The sequence below is a fragment of the Dendrobates tinctorius genome, unplaced genomic scaffold, assembly GCF_039654945.1.
Source record: "Dendrobates tinctorius isolate UK_male_01 unplaced genomic scaffold, ASM3965494v1 ptg000300l, whole genome shotgun sequence".
In the NCBI taxonomy this organism is placed as follows: Eukaryota; Metazoa; Chordata; class Amphibia; order Anura; family Dendrobatidae; genus Dendrobates; species Dendrobates tinctorius.
Window position 1 is genome coordinate 364,567 of NW_027361967.1, and position 24,502 is coordinate 389,068.

Below are 24,502 nucleotides of genomic sequence, written 5' to 3' on the forward strand. Positions count from 1 at the left end.
CTGTCCAGCATCCATTATAGTTTTATTAATTAATGTAATTTATGAAAAGAATAATGAAGAAAAAGATGAATATGACATGGAGGTATATAAGTAAACAGAACCGGAGGAGACAGGAAATAAATAGCTCAGACTGATAATCTACAGTATTTATCGTTATATGGTGAGGGGACATAATTATCATCATCATCTTTTAAGCCTCAAAGCTCATACTTTTATACACAATCTACTACATGCAAGGACTCCTGGAAATGCCAGGAGACAGATACCCTAGTAAACAGCTCGCCCCCCCCCACAAAAATACAGTAGAGAAACAACATCTCTCACCCAGACAGAGGTTGAGGATACTCCTCTCAAATTCCTGGTGGGTCCCGATGCAATCAGAAGATTGATCAGGGACATTGATCTACTTGCTGAAGAAGTATGTAGTCTTTTTTTTTTTTTTTTTTTTTTACAGGACACATCTGTAGATCATGTGGGCGTTGAACTAATGGCACTGATCCCAGACTCAATATTGGCAGGCTGAAAATCCAGTTTGTAAAGGTGGGGCCGAAGCCAGTAGCCCTGCTGCCAAGGAAATTGCAATATTCATCCTATTTCACCCTCCATTTCATAATTTGCAATTATTTCTATGAAGTTATGGATAATACATGACTTATGTGCTGTCAATGAAGTTATAGTACTGAACACATCTATGGTACCAAATCCACACACTATGTTTTTTTTTATCAATTCTATTTATTTTTCTATGGTTTACGGTGATTGACCTGGCCAATGCTTTCTTCAGTTTATTTCTACATGCTGCAAGCCAGTACCTGTTTGTTTTCACATGAGGGCCAGCAATATATTTGGACTATGATGCCTCAAGGGGCACAGTATAGCCTCTCTATGTTCACCCGAGCCATGACCACGGTCCTGGAGCCCTGGAAGAGGATACATCCCACAGCCACTTCGTTTTACAATATATATGGATGACCTCTTCCCCTGACTGAAGACAGCCAAGCCAATACTGCTCTTCTACACATGCAACCTTTTTATAATTATTTCAAGACTTTCCAAGAAGGTAATCAGTGTGTTTTATATACTAAATTGCAATCACATTTTCACAGCTCTAGGACTGCCAGGCTATACCGAACTGTTTTGTCTGTTTTTCATGAAGAAGCCTGACCATGTAAATGGAGTCCTAACACAGCTTCACGGAGGAAGACAATGCCCTCCTGGCTTCTACTCTCCAAGACTTGACCAAGTGGCTCGTGGAGTCCCAACTTGCATGAGAACCGTGTTTGCAACCCACCTGTGCTGGACAAAGCTTCTGATATTTTTATGGGTCACCAGTTGAAGATCCTGGCCCAAAGCACCTGTCTGCAATGCCCTACTCTGCTCCCGGACGTCACCATCTCCAGATGTGCTGTCCATAATTCAGCTACTCTTCTACCTCTGCCAAAGGGGGGAGGAAGATGGAGGATGAAAACCACATCTCTGACACATTAGTGGAAGAGGTAGTCGACTCTGAAATGGCTGAACGCGATTGTCTTGCTGTCATGAGGCAAGAGAACACCTGGAAGATCCTGACCTGATGCTCATTGTGGATAGACCAAGGTATGCAGACCAAGAAGGCCGTTCGCACACTGGTATAGCAGTAGCCACAGAAGTAACTTGCTGCCAGCAAAACCACTGCCTATATCCAAAAGGACTGCAGGCCTTGACAGAAGCATACGAGAGGTCCACTCAACATGAAGCTATCAAGATCAATCTGGAGAGAAAGAGACTTCATCACGGCTAACGGAACGCCGGTCAGACACCACAAAGCCATGCAAGAATTAATGGAGTCCTTGTTGATGCCAGGAAGAGTTGCGGTGGTAAAAGTAAAAGCACACACACTGGAGACACTTCAAGGGAAGCAGTGGGCAACAGGCTAGCTGAAGTAACAGCAAAAGAAGCAGCAGTAATACCGGTTGACACGGAAACAGAGGAAAAGGAATAACACTCCAGAAACAAGTATCCAAGGAAGAAAAGAAGAAATGGACCTAAGATGAAGTTATACAGGATGAAATACACCTAAGGATGAACAAGGAAAATTTAAGGCCTCGAACAAAACTTTACATACTTGATGCTATACAGGAAACAGGGGTCATAGCATAAGAGTTTAGTCTTTCCCTTGGGTCACATACACGCACAAGTATAATTGCCTATATGTAGACTAAGTTTAAAAACATGTGACTAAAATGCATTTTCGAGTCTTTTCATCCATCCCAGATCCTGAGGACATAGGAGCCCACCAGATCCTGCCCGGTGACTGAGTCCTCATCACCAAGAGGTTCAACAGACGTACCCTTGAACCTAGAGATGACAGCCTGTTCCAAGTCCTGTCAACTATCGCAGCAGTCCATGGGTCCTCGCTTCCCACTGCAAGGAGATGCCGGATCCAGAGTCCAGTAGCGGCTGCCACTCTTCATCCATCTGGCACTTATCCTTCTCCTAGCTCAAGGGGTAGTCAATCACCAAGGGGTAGTCACTCATGAGAAGGGCATACTGACTTTCTGGTATAATGTCTCCACCCCAAGAGTAACATATCAATTTGACTACTGTCTCACAATAAGAATGTCCAGGCCCCATGGCACAGTTTCATATCAGGTTTAATACACAATTCATCTGTGTCACTACTGCTGAAATAGGGGAAGGTTCAAACTGGGAGGATTAGTCTCTTGTTGGGTGGCACACTGGTGAAAGTGACTGGAGACATCAACCAGCCCAGGCCCTACAGCGAAGGGACAAATGGGGAATAAGCCTATTAAGTCGCATGACCCTGTCCAAAGCCCATTTTAAGGGTCAGAGTGGCCTTCCAGATTCAATACTCCCTGTCACTGCCACTCACTGCCCCAAGGAGGGATGCATAGTTCTGTACCTTACTATTGACAACCCTTCAGAGTATGAGCAAGGGTTATATGTACTAGGCTCAAGTACTAAACTTGGGAGGGAAAATGGTGACACAAAAGGTAAATTTTGGCTAAGAAGCATAGATACCAGTGGGGGCACACAGGGAGCACCTGACAAATTCAAAGTCGAGAACGAGACAATAGTTGTGTTTAAACCCACCATCCCCGCAAATAAGAATGCAAAGCGGATAAACTATTTATACAATAATCAACAACGGTTTATAAAATACACTGGGGATGCCATGAAGGCAATTATTGACCCATTAAGTTTGCAAAAGTTATTTTATGTCCTTTGATCATATTTTCTTTAATTCTATGCTGCATAGTGCCATGCCTTAAGAAAATGATGATGAAAACTATGGAAACCACAGTGATGACCATGCATGCCGATTTTGAAGATCCCCTGTATGAAAGATGTCCCAATGAAAACATGCAAGCACCACCTCCGGAATATGCCTGCTTGAAGCAAGCCAATGAGGGAAAGTCCAGGATCTGACTTCCTCCTGTGCAAAGTCCGTTAGGAGGGGGTCCATCTACTAGAGATGGGTCGTCTCGTATATACGGTGAAGATTAGTTAGTTAGGTTCCAGCAATGTTGAGATAGGTAGGCTGGGAGGACAGATCGATAGGTTCGACGAGATTAGGATTTTGATTTTGCATATCTCCAAAGGAGGGACTGTTAAGGGAAGAATATATGGCACATGAATATATACAAGAATCAAAACTGTATCACTATATGGACGCTTTGCTGGATATTGGGATCATGTTGCTTTAAGATACTTCTGATTTTCTTATATTTTCTTATATTTTCTTAGAGTTGTTTCTGTATGGTATCATTCACCTAAGCTTCACCAAATATTGAATAAACTGGGTGGACCAGGGTAAGCCAAGCTAGAAAACAATACTTGTGTATATAAGTATTGTTTAGCAATGTGGGAGCAGTAAACGGTAACCCAGAAGTGTACATAATGATTGTGTAGCGACCTGAGAAAAGCAAATAGTAACTGGAAATATGTCCATGATGTAACTGATGATGTAGCTCAAATTCTGTTATAAAAGCTGTACACGTTTGATTAAAGACAGAGAAGAATCATACTGACACGATACCCTCTTGTCTTGTGTATTCTTTCCTCGAGTATACGTATACCTTGTGCCAAAGCTACAATTCGGCCACAGACAATTAAGACGGGTCGCACCTTAGTGTGACAGAATCATCACTTGCAATGCTGGATGGTTCAGAGTGAAAACACCTATAGGCTGACAATAGTAATTGCAGGTGTTGATTAACTCATTGTGCAAAATAATTTCTAAAATGTGGTCACTTTGGGAGGTTTTCTGCTGTTTTGGTACTCTGCAAATTTCATCTGCAAGGTATTCCTGCAAAATCTGCATTGCAAAACCCAAATAGGGCTCTTCCTTTCAAAGCCCTGCTGTGTGGCCAAACAGTAGTTTCTGAAGAAATGTGGTGCATCACCGCATTTGTGAGAAATCTAACATTTCTAATATCCAAACAAAATAAATGGAGGTTTAAAAATTAATGCAGACGAAAAGTACGCATATAAAAAATGTTATTTATTGACTTTTTTGGGGTGGTGTGAAAAGTTTTTAATCACAAGGAATGGTAACATTTCTGCTGACTAGCATGGAAGGAGTTAAGTTCCAATTGCATATTGAAGCGGTCTAAGGCGAGCGGTCTAATACCGAGCGGTCTAAGCCGCTGCGTTCAGGTCGCAGTCTCCCCTGGAGGCGTGGGTTCAAATCCCACTTCTGACATCAACATTTAATTTCAAGAAACTTTATCTTCATTTATTGATTAGATGAGGTCAAACAAAACTTAGTAATGTGGTTTTGAAAAATTTCCTGAGAGTCTTTGGAGTGAATCTGAATTTGTCCTCTCAAAAAAGAACTCTAGGAACATCAAACAGATTTTTTGTGCATATGTCTGTTGTTCTTTTGGCACTAGAAAAATCCTTTGGACAGTCAATGAGGAGGGACTATTTCACCTCTTTGTGTTCTCTGTCCCTATTAGGGTAGGGAATCAACCTTCTACAGTGCTGTCATGAAATATATCTAGAAACGGATTTGCTGGTAAGTCTACTTTCATAGTTTTCACCTCATACATCAATAGACCATAACGATACTTAATAAACAAAAACTTAACAAGTAGGTAATCATAGTTTAAAAAATGTGAAATGCCCATGTCATTCTGACATGTTTCAGCACATTTTGGGACAAATGGTCTCACTTTTAACAATCAATAAAATATTTTCTCTAAATTTTTGTCTCTTTTTTGCTCCAATTGTTTGCATCTCATAAAAAATAAAACTTAATGTAACATTATGCATGCAAATTGTGTTTTATGTGCGACCATGACCTATTCTAGAAGCACAGGGTCAGAATTATACTGGTGCATGGAGACAAACTGAAAATGTAAAAATTCAATGGCAAAATTGCTGTCTTTTTCTACTCATTCACAAATAGTTAATGAATGTTATTAAATATGTACAGCAAAATGGAAGGCGTTTCAAATAGAAATCATGCTTCAAAAAACAGTCAAATGAAAAATTATAATATATCCCTCCAGGTGTGACACTTGACATTTGCAGAGTGTCAAACCCCCCAGAAAATGTATAGATATGGCCGAAATAGCTCATTTGGGAGAGCGTTAGACTGAAGATCTAAAGGTCCCTGGTCCAATCCCGGGTTTCGGCAAAATGCTTTTTCTTCACCGTTTACATTTTAAGGAGATATTAAACAAAGCACATGGACTGATCATGATCAAAAGGCCTAAAAATCTTAACTATCTACAGAAAACAAAATGTTAAAAATTTGAGAAACGGTAACTTTTTCCTTTTGAACACATGAATGTTTTTTAGTAATTTTTCCTCTATTTTGTTTTATTTCAGATTGACTTAGCTGTAAGAGGATTAAAAGGTAACCTGATAGCTGAAACAGACAGCACTTATCAGACACTAGCTGAATGATTATAGTCAGCTTGTTTGACTTTGAAACACTGAGGCATTACTGAGACAAATGTCCTTAAAAAATATGCTGTGGACAAAGTCAAAAAGGCAAAAAACACAAGCTGAACACAGGTCCGTCATCTTTAATTTGAAATATAGGAGGTTTCTACTTTAATGGTGAGACAAAGCATCTACATATTTGACATTGCTCCAGTGAGTAGAGCCCACTTAAAAATGTATGGGTTGCTTGTCTCTGCAAGCAAAAGCTGGGCACTAAACTGGCATACTTGCAATGCTGGATGGTTCAGAGTGAAAACACCTATAGGCTGACAATATTAATTGCAGGTGTTGATTAACTCATTGTGCAAAATAATTTCTAAAATGTGATCACTTTGGGAGGTTTTCTGCTGTTTTGGTACTCTGCAAATTTCATCTGCAAGGTATTCCTGCAAAATCTGCATTGCAAAACCCAAATAGGGCTCTTCCTTTCAAAGCCCTGCTGTGTGGCCAAACAGTAGTTTCTGAAGAAATGTGGTGCATCACCGCATTTGTGAGAAATCTAACATTTCTAATATCCAAACAAAATAAATGGAGGTTTAAAAATTAATGCAGACGAAAAGTACGCATATAAAAAATGTTATTTATTGACTTTTTTGGGGTGGTGTGAAAAGTTTTTAATCACAAGGAATGGTAACATTTCTGCTGACTAGCATGGAAGGAGTTAAGTTCCAATTGCATATCGAAGGACGATACCAGATGATCACAGCCGCAACAAAATCTCCCCCCAGGACGGACGTCTTTCCAGCGGGACGAGACTGCAGCTCGAGACCTGGTGAGAAAATATATCATCTTACCTAACCTTCTGTATTCACGTCCGGCTGGGAGGAGATAGTTGGCTGTCTTCTCTGAACCCTTAAACTGACCACGTTTGAAAGTCCTGAGCCTACGGACCCGGTCAGGTATATAATTCCTTAATTGTCTGTGTGTATTATCCGGTCTAACCAATTCGGAGGGTGTATCTAGAATCCATCTAGTATCTGATAAAAACTATTTCATACTGCACTAGGGCTACTAGAAGCATACAGAGCAGAGTGCAAAGGGGCTGTTTCCACTGAGTTATCACCCTGGTTCCGACCTTAGACGGTCGAAGAAGTTATATATATATATCAGATATATACATATAGGTGCTCACGTCCGGCCATACGCCCACGGTATAAACTGGGCCCGGTGACGTGAATGACACGGTATATACATTTTTAAGGAAAGAGGTGATTACTAATTTTTCCCCCTCTGCTGAAATATCAACCACCTATCTAGAAGTGATTACCACTATTTACTATACCTAAAGTGACAAAAAGCCCAGCCCTAGTTGCCTTGGTAACAAAAGAACAGTGAAAGGGATAAGGAATACATTCATAATAGTTTTTTTTTATGTTTGAAGTATTGATGCATTGTTGTGACACGCCTGTCCGCAGCTCTCATATTGAATATACTGCCATACTGGTTAGACTGCTATTTCAGCTGCATTTCCTGAATGCAAAGTGTTTAATAATCACGCTACATTATCTGTATTCAGTCCGGAGGATATAAAATATAAAATGTAATAAGTTGTTTTATAGTATACACACAGTAACCCTTCAAGCATATTTATAATTACGGTAATCTAAAAGTTTAATTGTCTGCCTTATCTGCTTTGCCTCTCTGCTTTGCTGTTTTGGTTGTTTGCATACGTGATTGTTACCTCAGCCAGCCTGAAAAGGAAAAAAATATAGATAGGGAGACGTACTGAGCAAATTCTCTGTCACTCTGGTTCCGGTCCTGCTCTCGGCTTGACCGATGATCGCAGAAGTCTGAACTGTGTCTCTCCCAGTGGGCAAGTGGGAGTAGGGGCTTGATTACTCTCAGTGATTTTCCAACCTCTAAGTGGTTGGTAACTTCTTGCGGGTTTCCCACCAGACATCATCTGGCTAAGATGATGGTGTTTTAGCTGCAGCATAGGTTCATAAGTTATATGTGTGGAAGGGTAATTTCAATTACCGTGTTGATGTGACTGAGTGATTGCTCTCTCCCTGAAAAGTATGGTTTGCCCAGGTGTAGATTTTTCACCTCTACAAATCAGGCTGGCATATGGATAGGTAAATTGCGAATTGTTTTGGTGTCAAGGATTCGCAGTATTTGATGTCAGTACCAGTTTTAAATTCATTGTCTTTTGTCTTTTGTAGTGTGTATAATTTGCAGGAGGCGTACTAGCATGTGGTTAAAATTTTTGAATGCATTCTATGTGTGTATACATATATATGTTGTGAAATTAGAGAATTGGATAAACTGGTTTTGTTCTGCATACTATAATTATAAGGTTAGTTGGTTCAGGTAGAAAGAGAATTACTTGAATGGTAATTGCTTGATTTGTACAGATATCTCTGTGAGATCCGAGGTCTATTGTTACTTTTTAGTTATTGTTTTACTAATGTCACTACATTTCTCTATGAGATGGTTTTCTTTGAAAGGTTTTAGAGCGAAAGTTTTGAGGAAACAGAAATTTTAACAATTTATAAGGTATTTTTATACTACGCAGTTTCTGGATACACAAGATTTGTGAAATACTCTGGTGTTAGTTGTTGGTTAATTCCCTATATTACTGTGTTCAAGATAGCTAGACATCACTATGTTCACTGAAGACCCCTTTACTCGGACATAAGGAGTACATACAGCTTTTACAGTCACATATCCAACTGTTCATAACCCCGTGAGAATTTGTTTCAAGACGCCCACATACATATGTTTTTCAGATATACTCAGAATTCAGATGATAGAATGGGTGGGAGCAGTCAGTCAATATCTATAAGACAGATATGACCCATAGTGGAGTGAGAAAGAAAATGTACGTTAAGAAACCCTCTGATCACGAGGGGAGGAGCATTAGATAAGAAGGGATAGAAGAATGTGTTAATGAGTGGAGAGCAGCGTCCCAGCCTCAGGTATTATGAGGTGTTACAGGACCCTGAAGCATTTTATAAGATGGCAGAGGAAGTTAGGAAAAAAGGCATGAGGAGAGGAATATAACAAGATTGCTGAATTTTGTGCAAAACAAATATTTACACAGGAAGATGTCAGTTGCAATATCTGCATTACATTCATTTATACATCTATATACATTCCCGATGACTGGACGTGTGCCAGCTGTCAAACGCAGAATGCAGAATATCGTGAGACTTGTTCTGACTGTCAGATGACCAACCCAAAGAGCCGTACCTTCTTTCCAACTATTTATATAGACGGCACGTCTTGTGCTACATCCTGTCCAGCATCCATTATAGTTTTATTAATTAATGTAATTTATGAAAAGAATAATGAAGAAAAAGATGAATATGACATGGAGGTATATAAGTAAACAGAACCGGAGGAGACAGGAAATAAATAGCTCAGACTGATAATCTACAGTATTTATCGTTATATGGTGAGGGGACATAATTATCATCATCATCTTTTAAGCCTCAAAGCTCATACTTTTATACACAATCTACTACATGCAAGGACTCCTGGAAATGCCAGGAGACAGATACCCTAGTAAACAGCTCGCCCCCCCCCACAAAAATACAGTAGAGAAACAACATCTCTCACCCAGACAGAGGTTGAGGATACTCCTCTCAAATTCCTGGTGGGTCCCGATGCAATCAGAAGATTGATCAGGGACATTGATCTACTTGCTGAAGAAGTATGTAGTCTTTTTTTTTTTTTTTTTTTTTACAGGACACATCTGTAGATCATGTGGGCGTTGAACTAATGGCACTGATCCCAGACTCAATATTGGCAGGCTGAAAATCCAGTTTGTAAAGGTGGGGCCGAAGCCAGTAGCCCTGCTGCCAAGGAAATTGCAATATTCATCCTATTTCACCCTCCATTTCATAATTTGCAATTATTTCTATGAAGTTATGGATAATACATGACTTATGTGCTGTCAATGAAGTTATAGTACTGAACACATCTATGGTACCAAATCCACACACTATGTTTTTTTTTATCAATTCTATTTATTTTTCTATGGTTTACGGTGATTGACCTGGCCAATGCTTTCTTCAGTTTATTTCTACATGCTGCAAGCCAGTACCTGTTTGTTTTCACATGAGGGCCAGCAATATATTTGGATTATGATGCCTCAAGGGGCACAGTATAGCCTCTCTATGTTCACCCGAGCCATGACCACGGTCCTGGAGCCCTGGAAGAGGATACATCCCACAGCCACTTCGTTTTACAATATATATGGATGACCTCTTCCCCTGACTGAAGACAGCCAAGCCAATACTGCTCTTCTACACATGCAACCTTTTTATAATTATTTCAAGACTTTCCAAGAAGGTAATCAGTGTGTTTTATATACTAAATTGCAATCACATTTTCACAGCTCTAGGACTGCCAGGCTATACCGAACTGTTTTGTCTGTTTGTCATGAAGAAGCCTGACCATGTAAATGGAGTCCTAACACAGCTTCACGGAGGAAGACAATGCCCTCCTGGCTTCTACTCTCCAAGACTTGACCAAGTGGCTCGTGGAGTCCCAACTTGCATGAGAACCGTGTTTGCAACCCACCTGTGCTGGACAAAGCTTCTGATATTTTTATGGGTCACCAGTTGAAGATCCTGGCCCAAAGCACCTGTCTGCAATGCCCTACTCTGCTCCCGGACGTCACCATCTCCAGATGTGCTGTCCATAATTCAGCTACTCTTCTACCTCTGCCAAAGGGGGGAGGAAGATGGAGGATGAAAACCACATCTCTGACACATTAGTGGAAGAGGTAGTCGACTCTGAAATGGCTGAACGCGATTGTCTTGCTGTCATGAGGCAAGAGAACACCTGGAAGATCCTGACCTGATGCTCATTGTGGATAGACCAAGGTATGCAGACCAAGAAGGCCGTTCGCACACTGGTATAGCAGTAGCCACAGAAGTAACTTGCGGCCAGCAAAACCACTGCCTATATCCAAAAGGACTGCAGGCCTTGACAGAAGCATACGAGAGGTCCACTCAACATGAAGCTATCAAGATCAATCTGGAGAGAAAGAGACTTCATCACGGCTAACGGAACGCCGGTCAGACACCACAAAGCCATGCAAGAATTAATGGAGTCCTTGTTGATGCCAGGAAGAGTTGCGGTGGTAAAAGTAAAAGCACACACACTGGAGACACTTCAAGGGAAGCAGTGGGCAACAGGCTAGCTGAAGTAACAGCAAAAGAAGCAGCAGTAATACCGGTTGACACGGAAACAGAGGAAAAGGAATAACACTCCAGAAACAAGTATCCAAGGAAGAAAAGAAGAAATGGACCTAAGATGAAGTTATACAGGATGAAATACACCTAAGGATGAACAAGGAAAATTTAAGGCCTCGAACAAAACTTTACATACTTGATGCTATACAGGAAACAGGGGTCATAGCATAAGAGTTTAGTCTTTCCCTTGGGTCACATACACGCACAAGTATAATTGCCTATATGTAGACTAAGTTTAAAAACATGTGACTAAAATGCATTTTCGAGTCTTTTCATCCATCCCAGATCCTGAGGACATAGGAGCCCACCAGATCCTGCCCGGTGACTGAGTCCTCATCACCAAGAGGTTCAACAGACGTACCCTTGAACCTAGAGATGACAGCCTGTTCCAAGTCCTGTCAACTATCGCAGCAGTCCATGGGTCCTCGCTTCCCACTGCAAGGAGATGCCGGATCCAGAGTCCAGTAGCGGCTGCCACTCTTCATCCATCTGGCACTTATCCTTCTCCTAGCTCAAGGGGTAGTCAATCACCAAGGGGTAGTCACTCATGAGAAGGGCATACTGACTTTCTGGTATAATGTCTCCACCCCAAGAGTAACATATCAATTTGACTACTGTCTCACAATAAGAATGTCCAGGCCCCATGGCACAGTTTCATATCAGGTTTAATACACAATTCATCTGTGTCACTACTGCTGAAATAGGGGAAGGTTCAAACTGGGAGGATTAGTCTCTTGTTGGGTGGCACACTGGTGAAAGTGACTGGAGACATCAACCAGCCCAGGCCCTACAGCGAAGGGACAAATGGGGAATAAGCCTATTAAGTCGCATGACCCTGTCCAAAGCCCATTTTAAGGGTCAGAGTGGCCTTCCAGATTCAATACTCCCTGTCACTGCCACTCACTGCCCCAAGGAGGGATGCATAGTTCTGTACCTTACTATTGACAACCCTTCAGAGTATGAGCAAGGGTTATATGTACTAGGCTCAAGTACTAAACTTGGGAGGGAAAATGGTGACACAAAAGGTAAATTTTGGCTAAGAAGCATAGATACCAGTGGGGGCACACAGGGAGCACCTGACAAATTCAAAGTCGAGAACGAGACAATAGTTGTGTTTAAACCCACCATCCCCGCAAATAAGAATGCAAAGCGGATAAACTATTTATACAATAATCAACAACGGTTTATAAAATACACTGGGGATGCCATGAAGGCAATTATTGACCCATTAAGTTTGCAAAAGTTATTTTATGTCCTTTGATCATATTTTCTTTAATTCTATGCTGCATAGTGCCATGCCTTAAGAAAATGATGATGAAAACTATGGAAACCACAGTGATGACCATGCATGCCGATTTTGAAGATCCCCTGTATGAAAGATGTCCCAATGAAAACATGCAAGCACCACCTCCGGAATATGCCTGCTTGAAGCAAGCCAATGAGGGAAAGTCCAGGATCTGACTTCCTCCTGTGCAAAGTCCGTTAGGAGGGGGTCCATCTACTAGAGATGGGTCGTCTCGTATATACGGTGAAGATTAGTTAGTTAGGTTCCAGCAATGTTGAGATAGGTAGGCTGGGAGGACAGATCGATAGGTTCGACGAGATTAGGATTTTGATTTTGCATATCTCCAAAGGAGGGACTGTTAAGGGAAGAATATATGGCACATGAATATATACAAGAATCAAAACTGTATCACTATATGGACGCTTTGCTGGATATTGGGATCATGTTGCTTTAAGATACTTCTGATTTTCTTATATTTTCTTATATTTTCTTAGAGTTGTTTCTGTATGGTATCATTCACCTAAGCTTCACCAAATATTGAATAAACTGGGTGGACCAGGGTAAGCCAAGCTAGAAAACAATACTTGTGTATATAAGTATTGTTTAGCAATGTGGGAGCAGTAAACGGTAACCCAGAAGTGTACATAATGATTGTGTAGCGACCTGAGAAAAGCAAATAGTAACTGGAAATATGTCCATGATGTAACTGATGATGTAGCTCAAATTCTGTTATAAAAGCTGTACACGTTTGATTAAAGACAGAGAAGAATCATACTGACACGATACCCTCTTGTCTTGTGTATTCTTTCCTCGAGTATACGTATACCTTGTGCCAAAGCTACAATTCGGCCACAGACAATTAAGACGGGTCGCACCTTAGTGTGACAGAATCATCACTTGCAATGCTGGATGGTTCAGAGTGAAAACACCTATAGGCTGACAATAGTAATTGCAGGTGTTGATTAACTCATTGTGCAAAATAATTTCTAAAATGTGGTCACTTTGGGAGGTTTTCTGCTGTTTTGGTACTCTGCAAATTTCATCTGCAAGGTATTCCTGCAAAATCTGCATTGCAAAACCCAAATAGGGCTCTTCCTTTCAAAGCCCTGCTGTGTGGCCAAACAGTAGTTTCTGAAGAAATGTGGTGCATCACCGCATTTGTGAGAAATCTAACATTTCTAATATCCAAACAAAATAAATGGAGGTTTAAAAATTAATGCAGACGAAAAGTACGCATATAAAAAATGTTATTTATTGACTTTTTTGGGGTGGTGTGACAAGTTTTTAATCACAAGGAATGGTAACATTTCTGCTGACTAGCATGGAAGGAGTTAAGTTCCAATTGCATATCGAAGCGGTCTAAGGCGAGCGGTCTAAGGTGCTGCGTTCAGGTCGCAGTCTCCCCTCGAGGCGTGGGTTCAAATCCCACTTCTGACATTTAATTTCAAGAAACTTTATCTTCATTTATTGATTAGATGAGGTCAAACAAAACTTAGTAATGTGGTTTTGAAAAATTTCCTGAGAGTCTTTGGAGTGAATCTGAATTTGTCCTCTCAAAAAAGAACTCTAGGAACATCAAACAGATTTTTTGTGCATATGTCTGTTGTTCTTTTGGCACTAGAAAAATCCTTTGGACAGTCAATGAGGAGGGACTATTTCACCTCTTTGTGTTCTCTGTCCCTATTAGGGTAGGGAATCAACCTTCTACAGTGCTGTCATGAAATATATCTAGAAACGGATTTGCTGGTAAGTCTACTTTCATAGTTTTCACCTCATACATCAATAGACCATAACGATACTTAATAAACAAAAACTTAACAAGTAGGTAATCATAGTTTAAAAAATGTGAAATGCCCATGTCATTCTAACATGTTTCAGCACATTTTGGGACAAATGGTCTCACTTTTAACAATCAATAAAATATTTTCTCTAAATTTTTGTCTCTTTTTTGCTCCAATTGTTTGCATCTCATAAAAAATAAAACTTGATGTAACATTATGCATGCAAATTGTGTTTTATGTGCGACCATGACCTATTCTAGAAGCACAGGGTCAGAATTATACTGGTGCATGGAGACAAACTGAAAATGTAAAAATTCAATGGCAAAATTGCTGTCTTTTTCTACTCATTCACAAATAGTTAATGAATGTTATTAAATATGTACAGCAAAATGGAAGGCGTTTCAAATAGAAATCATGCTTCAAAAACAGTCAAATGAAAAATTATAATATATCCCTCCAGGTGTGACACTTGACATTTGCAGAGTGTCAAACCCCCCAGAAAATGTATAGATATGGCCGAAATAGCTCAGTTGGGAGAGCGTTAGACTGAAGATCTAAAGGTCCCTGGTCCAATCCCGGGTTTCGGCAAAATGCTTTTTCTTCACCGTTTACATTTTAAGGAGATATTAAACAAAGCACATGGACTGATCATGATCAAAAGGCCTAAAAATCTTAACTATCTACAGAAAACAAAATGTTAAAAATTTGAGAAACGGTAACTTTTTCCTTTTGAACACATGAATGTTTTTTAGTAATTTTTCCTCTATTTTGTTTTATTTCAGATTGACTTAGCTGTAAGAGGATTAAAAGGTAACCTGATAGCTGAAACAGACAGCACTTATCAGACACTAGCTGAATGATTATAGTCAGCTTGTTTGACTTTGAAACACTGAGGCATTACTGAGACAAATGTCCTTAAAAAATATGCTGTGGACAAAGTCAAAAAGGCAAAAAACACAAGCTCCACACAGGTCCGTCATCTTTAATTTGAAATATAGGAGGTTTCTACTTTAATGGTGAGACAAAGCATCTACATATTTGACATTGCTCCAGTGAGTAGAGCCCACTTAAAAATGTATGGGTTGCTTGTCTCTGCAAGCAAAAGCTGGGCACTAAACTGGCGTACTTGCAATGCTGGATGGTTCAGAGTGAAAACACCTATAGGCTGACAATAGTAATTGCAGGTGTTGATTAACTCATTGTGCAAAATAATTTCTAAAATGTGGTCACTTTGGGAGGTTTTCTGCTGTTTTGGTACTCTGCAAATTTCATCTGCAAGGTATTCCTGCAAAATCTGCATTGCAAAACCCAAATAGGGCTCTTCCTTTCAAAGCCCTGCTGTGTGGCCAAACAGTAGTTTCTGAAGAAATGTGGTGCATCACCGCATTTGTGAGAAATCTAACATTTCTAATATCCAAACAAAATAAATGGAGGTTTAAAAATTAATGCAGACGAAAAGTACGCATATAAAAAATGTTATTTATTGACTTTTTTGGGGTGGTGTGACAAGTTTTTAATCACAAGGGATGGTAACATTTCTGCTGACTAGCATGGAAGGAGTTAAGTTCCAATTGCATATCGAAGTCAGGTTGGCCGAGCGGTCTAAGGCGCTGCGTTCAGTTCGCAGTCTTCCCTGGAGGCGTGGGTTCAAATCCCACTTCTGACATCAACATTTAATTTCAAGAAACTTTATCTTCATTTATTGATTAGATGAGGTCAAACAAAACTTAGTAATGTGGTTTTGAAAAATTTCCTGAGAGTCTTTGGAGTGAATCTGAATTTGTCCTCTCAAAAAAGAACTCTAGGAACATCAAACAGGTTTTTTTGTGCATATGTCTGTTGTTCTTTTGGCACTAGAAAAAGCCTTTGGACAGTCAATGAGGAGGGACTATTTCACCTCTTTGTGTTCTCTGTCCCTATTAGGGTAGGGAATCAACCTTCTAAAGTGCTGTCATGAAATATATCTAGAAACGGATTTGCTGGTAAGTCTACTTTCATAGTTTTCACCTCATACATCAATAGACCATAACGATACTTAATTAACAAAAACTTAACAAGTAGGTAATCATAGTTTAAAAAATGTGAAATGCCCATGTCCTTCTGACATGTTTCAGCACATTTTGGGACAAATGGTCTCACTTTTAACAATCAATAAAATATTTTCTCTAAATTTTTGTCTCTTTTTTGCTCCAATTGTTTGCATCTCATAAAAAATAAAACTTGATGTAACATTATGCATGCAAATTGTGTTTTATGTGCGACCATGACCTATTCTAGAAGCACAGGGTCAGAATTATACTGGTGCATGGAGACAAACTGAAAATGTAAAAATTCAATGGCAAAATTGCTGTCTTTTTCTACTCATTCACAAATAGTTAATGAATGTTATTAAATATGTACAGCAAAATGGAAGGCGTTTCAAATAGAAATCATGCTTCAAAAAACAGTCAAATGAAAAATTATAATATATCCCTCCAGGTGTGACACTTGACATTTGCAGAGTGTCAAACCCCCCAGAAAATGTATAGATATGGCCGAAATAGCTTAGTTGGGAGAGCGTTAGACTGAAGATCTAAAGGTCCCTGGTCCAATCCCGGGTTTCGGCAAAATGCTTTTTCTTCACCGCTTACATTTTAAGGAGTTATTAAACAAAGCACATGGACTGATCATGATCAAAAGGCCTAAAAATCTTAACTATCTACAGAAAACAAAATGTTAAAAATTTGAGAAACGGTAACTTTTTCCTTTTGAACACATGAATGTTTTTTAGTAATTTTTCCTCTATTTTGTTTTATTTCAGATTGACTTAGCTGTAAGAGGATTAAAAGGTAACCTGATAGCTGAAACAGACAGCACTTATCAGACACTAGCTGAATGATTATAGTCAGCTTGTTTGACTTTGAAACACTGAGGCATTACTGAGACAAATGTCCTTAAAAAATATGCTGTGGACAAAGTCAAAAAGGCAAAAAACACAAGCTCCACACAGGTCCATCATCTTTAATTTGAAATATAGGAGGTTTCTACTTTAATGGTGAGACAAAGCATCTACATATTTGACATTGCTCCAGTGAGTAGAGCCCACTTAAAAATGTATGGGTTGCTTGTCTCTGCAAGCAAAAGCTGGGCACTAAACTGGCATACTTGCAATGCTGGATGGTTCAGAGTGAAAACACCTATAGGCTGACAATAGTAATTGCAGGTGTTGATTAACTCATTGTGCAAAATAATTTCTAAAATGTGGTCACTTTGGGAGGTTTTCTGCTGTTTTGGTACTCTGCAAATTTCATCTGCAAGGTATTCCTGCAAAATCTGCATTGCAAAACCCAAATAGGGCTCTTCCTTTCAAAGCCCTGCTGTGTGGCCAAACAGTAGTTTCTGAAGAAATGTGGTGCATCACCGCATTTGTGAGAAATCTAACATTTCTAATATCCAAACAAAATAAATGGAGGTTTAAAAATTAATGCAGACGAAAAGTACGCATATAAAAAATGTTATTTATTGACTTTTTTGGGGTGGTGTGACAAGTTTTTAATCACAAGGGATGGTAACATTTCTGCTGACTAGCATGGAAGGAGTTAAGTTCCAATTGCATATCGAAGTCAGGTTGGCCGAGCGGTCTAAGGCGCTGCGTTCAGTTCGCAGTCTTCCCTGGAGGCGTGGGTTCAAATCCCACTTCTGACATCAACATTTAATTTCAAGAAACTTTATCTTCATTTATTGATTAGATGAGGTCAAACAAAACTTAGTAATGTGGTTTTGAAAAAGTTCCTGAGAGTCTTTGGAGTGAATCTGAATTTGTCCTCTCAAAAAAGAACTCTAGGAACATCAAACAGGTTTTTTTGTGCATATGTCTGTTGTTCTTTTGGCACTAGAAAAAGCCTTTGGACAGTCTATGAGGAGGGACTATTTCACCTCTTTGTGTTCTCTGTCCCTATTAGGGTAGGGAATCAACCTTCTAAAGTGCTGTCATGAAATATATCTAGAAACGGATTTGCTGGTAAGTCTACTTTCATAGTTTTCACCTCATACATCAATAGACCATAACGATGCTTAATTAACAAAAACTTAACAAGTAGGTAATCATAGTTTAAAAAATGTGAAATGCCCATGTCCTTCTGACATGTTTCAGCACATTTTGGGACAAATGGTCTCACTTTTAACAATCAATAAAATATTTTCTCTAAATTTTTGTCTCTTTTTTGCTCCAATTGTTTGCATCTCATAAAAAATAAAACTTGATGTAACATTATGCATGCAAATTGTGTTTTATGTGCGACCATGACCTATTCTAGAAGCACAGGGTCAGAATTATACTGGTGCATGGAGACAAACTGAAAATGTAAAAATTCAATGGCAAAATTGCTGTCTTTTTCTACTCATTCACAAATAGTTAATGAATGTTATTAAATATGTACAGCAAAATGGAAGGCGTTTCAAATAGAAATCATGCTTCAAAAAACAGTCAAATGAAAAATTATAATATATCCCTCCAGGTGTGACACTTGACATTTGCAGAGTGTCAAACCCCCCAGAAAATGTATAGATATGGCAGAAATAGCTCAGTTGGGAGAGCGTTAGACTGAAGATCTAAAGGTCCCGGGTTTCGGCAAAATGCTTTTTCTTCACCGTTTACATTTTAAGGAGATATTAAACAAAGCACATGGACTGATCATGATCAAAAGGCCTAAAAATCTTAACTATCTACAGAAAACAAAATGTTAAAAATTTGAGAAACGGTAACTTTTTCCTTTTGAACACATGAATGTTTTTTAGTAATTTTTCCTCTATTTTGTTTTATTTCAGATTGACTTAGCTGTAAGAGGATTAAAAGGTAACCTGATAGCTGAAAAAGACAGCACTTATCAGACACTAGCTGAATGATTATAGTCAGCTTGTTTGACTTTGAAACACTGAGGCATTACTGAGACAAATGTCCTTAAAAAATATGCTGTGGACAAAGTCAAAAAGGCAAAAAACACAAGCTCCACACAGGTCCATCATCTTTAATTTGAAATATAGGAGGTTTCTACTTTAATGGTGAGACAAAGCATCTACATATTTGACATTGCTCCAGTGAGTAGAGCCCACTTAAAAATGTATGGGTTGCTTGTCTCTGCAAGCAAAAGCTGGGCACTAAACTGGCATACTTGCAATGCTGGATGGTTCAGAGTGAAAACACCTATAGGCTGACAATAGTAATTGCAGGTGTTGATTAACTCATTGTGCAAAATAATTTCTAAAATGTGGTCACTTTGGGAGGTTTTCTGCTGTTTTGGTACTCTGCAAATTTCATCTGCAAGGTATTCCTGCAAAATCTGCATTGCAAAACCCAAATAGGGCTCTTCCTTTCAAAGCCCTGCTGTGTGGCCAAACAGTAGTTTCTGAAGAAATGTGGTGCATCACCGCATTTGTGAGAAATCTAACATTTCTAATATCCAAACAAAATAAATGGAGGTTTAAAAATTAATGCAGACGAAAAGTACGCATATAAAAAATGTTATTTATTGCCTTATTTGGGGTGGTGTGACAAGTTTTTAATCACAAGGGATGGTAACATTTCTGCTGACTAGCATGGAAGGAGTTAAGTTCCAATTGCATATCGAAGTCAGGATGGCCGAGCGGTCTAAGGCGCTGCGTTGAGTTCGCAGTCTTCCCTGGAGGCGTGGGTTCAAATCCCACTTCTGACATCAACATTTAATTTCAAGAAACTTTATCTTCATTTATTGATTAGATGAGGTCAAACAAAACTTAGTAATGTGGTTTTGAAAAATTTCCTGAGAGTCTTTGGAGTGAATCTGAATTTGTCCTCTCAAAAAAGAACTCTAGGAACATCAAACAGGTTTTTTTGTGCATATGTCTGTTGTTCTTTTGGCACTAGAAAAAGCCTTTGGACAGTCAATGAGGAGGGACTATTTCACCTCTTTGTGTTCTCTGTCCCTATTAGGGTAGGGAATCAACCTTCTAAAGTGCTGTCATGAAATATATCTAGAAACGGATTTGCTGGTAAGTCTACTTTCATAGTTTTCACCTCATACATCAATAGACCATAACGATACTTAATTAACAAAAACTTAACAAGTAGGTAATCATAGTTTAAAAAATGTGAAATGCCCATGTCCTTCTGACATGTTTCAGCACATTTTGGGACAAATGGTCTCACTTTTAACAATCAATAAAATATTTTCTCTAAATTTTTGTCTCTTTTTTGCTCCAATTGTTTGCATCTCATAAAAAATAAAACTTGATGTAACATTATGCATGCAAATTGTGTTTTATGTGCGACCATGACCTATTCTAGAAGCACAGGGTCAGAATTATACTGGTGCATGGAGACAAACTGAAAATGTAAAAATTCAATGGCAAAATTGCTGTCTTTTTCTACTCATTCACAAATAGTTAATGAATGTTATTAAATATGTACAGCAAAATGGAAGGCGTTTCAAATAGAAATCATGCTTCAAAAAACAGTCAAATGAAAAATTATAATATATCCCTCCAGGTGTGACACTTGACATTTGCAGAGTGTCAAACCCCCCAGAAAATGTATAGATATGGCCGAAATATCTCAGTTGGGAGAGCGTTAGACTGAAGATCTAAAGGTCCCTGGTCCAATCCCGGGTTTCGGCAAAATGCTTTTTCTTCACCGTTTACATTTTAAGGAGATATTAAACAAAGCACATGGACTGATCATGATCAAAAGGCCTAAAAATCTTAACTATCTACAGAAAACAAAATGTTAAAAATTTGAGAAACAGTAACTTTTTCCTTTTGAACACATGAATGTTTTTTAGTAATTTTTCCTCTATTTTGTTTTATTTCAGATTGACTTAGCTGTAAGAGGATTAAAAGGTAACCTGATAGCTGAAACAGACAGCACTTATCAGACACTAGCTGAATGATTATAGTCAGCTTGTTTGACTTTGAAACACTGAGGCATTACTGAGACAAATGTCCTTAAAAAATATGCTGTGGACAAAGTCAAAAAGGCAAAAAACACAAGCTCCACACAGGTCCGTCATCTTTAATTTGAAATATAGGAGGTTTCTACTTTAATGGTGAGACAAAGCATCTACATATTTGACATTGCTCCAGTGAGTAGAGCCCACTTAAAAATGTATGGGTTGCTTGTCTCTGCAAGCAAAAGCTGGGCACTAAACTGGCATACTTGCAATGCTGGATGGTTCAGAGTGAAAACACCTATAGGCTGACAATAGTAATTGCAGGTGTTGATTAACTCATTGTGCAAAATAATTTCTAAAATGTGGTCACTTTGGGAGGTTTTCTGCTGTTTTGGTACTCTGCAAATTTCATCTGCAAGGTATTCCTGCAAAATCTGCATTGCAAAACCCAAATAGGGCTCTTCCTTTCAAAGCCCTGCTGTGTGGCCAAACAGTAGTTTCTGAAGAAATGTGGTGCATCACCGCATTTGTGAGAAATCTAACATTTCTAATATCCAAACAAAATAAATGGAGGTTTAAAAATTAATGCAGACGAAAAGTACGCATATAAAAAATGTTATTTATTGACTTTTTTGGGGTGGTGTGACAAGTTTTTAATCACAAGGAATGGTAACATTTCTGCTGACTAGCATGGAAGGAGTTAAGTTCCAATTGCATATCGAAGTCAGGTTGGCCGAGCGGTCTAAGGCGCTGCGTTCAGTTCGCAGTCTTCCCTGGAGGCGTGGGTTCAAATCCCACTTCTGACATCAACATTTAATTTCAAGAAACTTTATCTTCATTTATTGATTAGATGAGGTCAAACAAAACTTAGTAATGTGCTTTTGAAAAATTTCCTGAGAGTCTTTGGAGTGAATCTGAATTTGTCCTCTCAAAAAAGAACTCTAGGAACATCAAACAGGTTTTTTGTGCATATGTCTGTTGTTCTTTTGGCACTAGAAAAATCCTTTGGACAGTCAATGAGGAGGGACTATTTCACCTCTTTGTGTTCTCTGTCCCTATTAGGGTAGGGAATCAACCTTCTAAAGTGCTGTCATGAAATATATCTAGAAACGGATTTGCTGGTAAGTCTACTTTCATAGTTTTCACCTCATACATCAATAGACCATAACGATACTTAATTAACAAAAACTTAACAAGTAGGTAATCATAGTTTAAAAAATGTGAAATGCCCATGTCCTTCTGACATGTTTCAGCACATTTTGGGACAAATGGTCTCACTTTTAACAATCAATAAAATATTTTCTCTAAATTTTTGTCTCTTTTTTGCTCCAATTGTTTGCATCTCATAAAAAATAAAACTTGATGTAACATTATGCATGCAAATTGTGTTTTATGTGCGACCATGACCTATTCTAGAAGCACAGGGTCAGAATTATACTGGTGCATGGAGACAAACTGAAAATGTAAAAATTCAATGGCAAAATTGCTGTCTTTTTCTACTCATTCACAAATAGTTAATGAATGTTATTAAATATGTACAGCAAAATGGAAGGCGTTTCAAATAGAAATCATGCTTCAAAAAACAGTCAAATGAAAAATTATAATATATCCATCCAGGTGTGACACTTGACATTTGCAGAGTGTCAAACCCCCCAGAAAATGTATAGATATGGCCGAAATAGCTCAGTTGGGAGAGCGTTAGACTGAAGATCTAAAGGTCCCTGGTCCAATCCCGGGTTTCGGCAAAATGCTTTTTCTTCACCGTTTACATTTTAAGGAGATATTAAACAAAGCACATGGACTGATCATGATCAAAAGGCCTAAAAATCTTATCTATCTACAGAAAACAAAATGTTAAAAATTTGAGAAACGGTAACTTTTTCCTTTTGAACACATGAATGTTTTTTAGTAATTTTTCCTCTATTTTGTTTTATTTCAGATTGACTTAGCTGTAAGAGGATTAAAAGGTAACCTGATAGCTGAAACAGACAGCACTTATCAGACACTAGCTGAATGATTATAGTCAGCTTGTTTGACTTTGAAACACTGAGGCATTACTGAGACAAATGTCCTTAAAAAATATGCTGTGGACAAAGTCAAAAAGGCAAAAAACACAAGCTCCACACAGGTCCGTCATCTTTAATTTGAAATATAGGAGGTTTCTACTTTAATGGTGAGACAAAGCATCTACATATTTGACATTGCTCCAGTGAGTAGAGCCCACTTAAAAATGTATGGGTTGCTTGTCTCTGCAAGCAAAAGCTGGGCACTAAACTGGCATACTTGCAATGCTGGATGGTTCAGAGTGAAAACACCTATAGGCTGACAATAGTAATTGCAGGTGTTGATTAACTCATTGTGCAAAATAATTTCTAAAATGTGGTCACTTTGGGAGGTTTTCTGCTGTTTTGGTACTCTGCAAATTTCATCTGCAAGGTATTCCTGCAAAATCTGCATTGCAAAACCCAAATAGGGCTCTTCCTTTCAAAGCCCTGCTGTGTGGCCAAACAGTAGTTTCTGAAGAAATGTGGTGCATCACCGCATTTGTGAGAAATCTAACATTTCTAATATCCAAACAAAATAAATGGAGGTTTAAAAATTAATGCAGACGAAAAGTACGCATATAAAAAATGTTATTTATTGACTTTTTTGGGGTGGTGTGACAAGTTTTTAATCACAAGGGATGGTAACATTTCTGCTGACTAGCATGGAAGGAGTTAAGTTCCAATTGCATATCGAAGTCAGGATGGCCGAGCGGTCTAAGGCGCTGCGTTCAGGTCGCAGTCTTCCCTGGAGGCGTGGGTTCAAATCCCACTTCTGACATCAACATTTAATTTCAAGAAACTTTATCTTCATTTATTGATTAGATGAGGTCAAACAAAACTTAGTAATGTGGTTTTGAAAAATTTCCTGAGAGTCTTTGGAGTGAATCTGAATTTGTCCTCTCAAAAAAGAACTCTAGGAACATCAAACAGGTTTTTTTGTGCATATGTCTGTTGTTCTTTTGGCACTAGAAAAATCCTTTGGACAGTCAATGAGGAGGGACTATTTCACCTCTTTGTGTTCTCTGTCCCTATTAGGGTAGGGAATCAACCTTCTACAGTGCTGTCATGAAATATATCTAGAAACGGATTTGCTGGTAAGTCTACTTTCATAGTTTTCACCTCATACATCAATAGACCATAACGATACTTAATTAACAAAAACTTAACAAGTAGGTAATCATAGTTTAAAAAATGTGAAATGCCCATGTCCTTCTGACATGTTTCAGCACATTTTGGGACAAATGGTCTCACTTTTAACAATCAATAAAATATTTTCTCTAAATTTTTGTCTCTTTTTTGCTCCAATTGTTTGCATCTCATAAAAAATAAA

The 24,502-nt window shown here is 38.7% G+C and overlaps 5 non-coding genes across 5 annotated transcripts; all 5 read left to right on the top strand.

The window, feature by feature from the left end:
- Window positions 1-14,740: 14,740 nt before the first annotated feature.
- Window positions 14,741-14,813, top strand: TRNAF-GAA (transfer RNA phenylalanine (anticodon GAA)). The gene has a single exon. It is a non-coding gene; the product is annotated as a tRNA-Phe (tRNA).
- A 1,945-nt stretch (window positions 14,814-16,758) lies between these two features.
- On the top strand, window positions 16,759-16,831 carry TRNAF-GAA (transfer RNA phenylalanine (anticodon GAA)). The gene has a single exon. It is a non-coding gene; the product is annotated as a tRNA-Phe (tRNA).
- Window positions 16,832-19,832: 3,001 nt separating this feature from the next.
- On the top strand, window positions 19,833-19,915 carry TRNAL-GAG (transfer RNA leucine (anticodon GAG)). The gene has a single exon. It is a non-coding gene; the product is annotated as a tRNA-Leu (tRNA).
- Window positions 19,916-22,799: 2,884 nt separating this feature from the next.
- On the top strand, window positions 22,800-22,872 carry TRNAF-GAA (transfer RNA phenylalanine (anticodon GAA)). The gene has a single exon. It is a non-coding gene; the product is annotated as a tRNA-Phe (tRNA).
- Window positions 22,873-23,867: 995 nt separating this feature from the next.
- TRNAL-CAG (transfer RNA leucine (anticodon CAG)) lies at window positions 23,868-23,950 on the top strand. The gene has a single exon. It is a non-coding gene; the product is annotated as a tRNA-Leu (tRNA).
- Window positions 23,951-24,502: the final 552 nt, after the last annotated feature.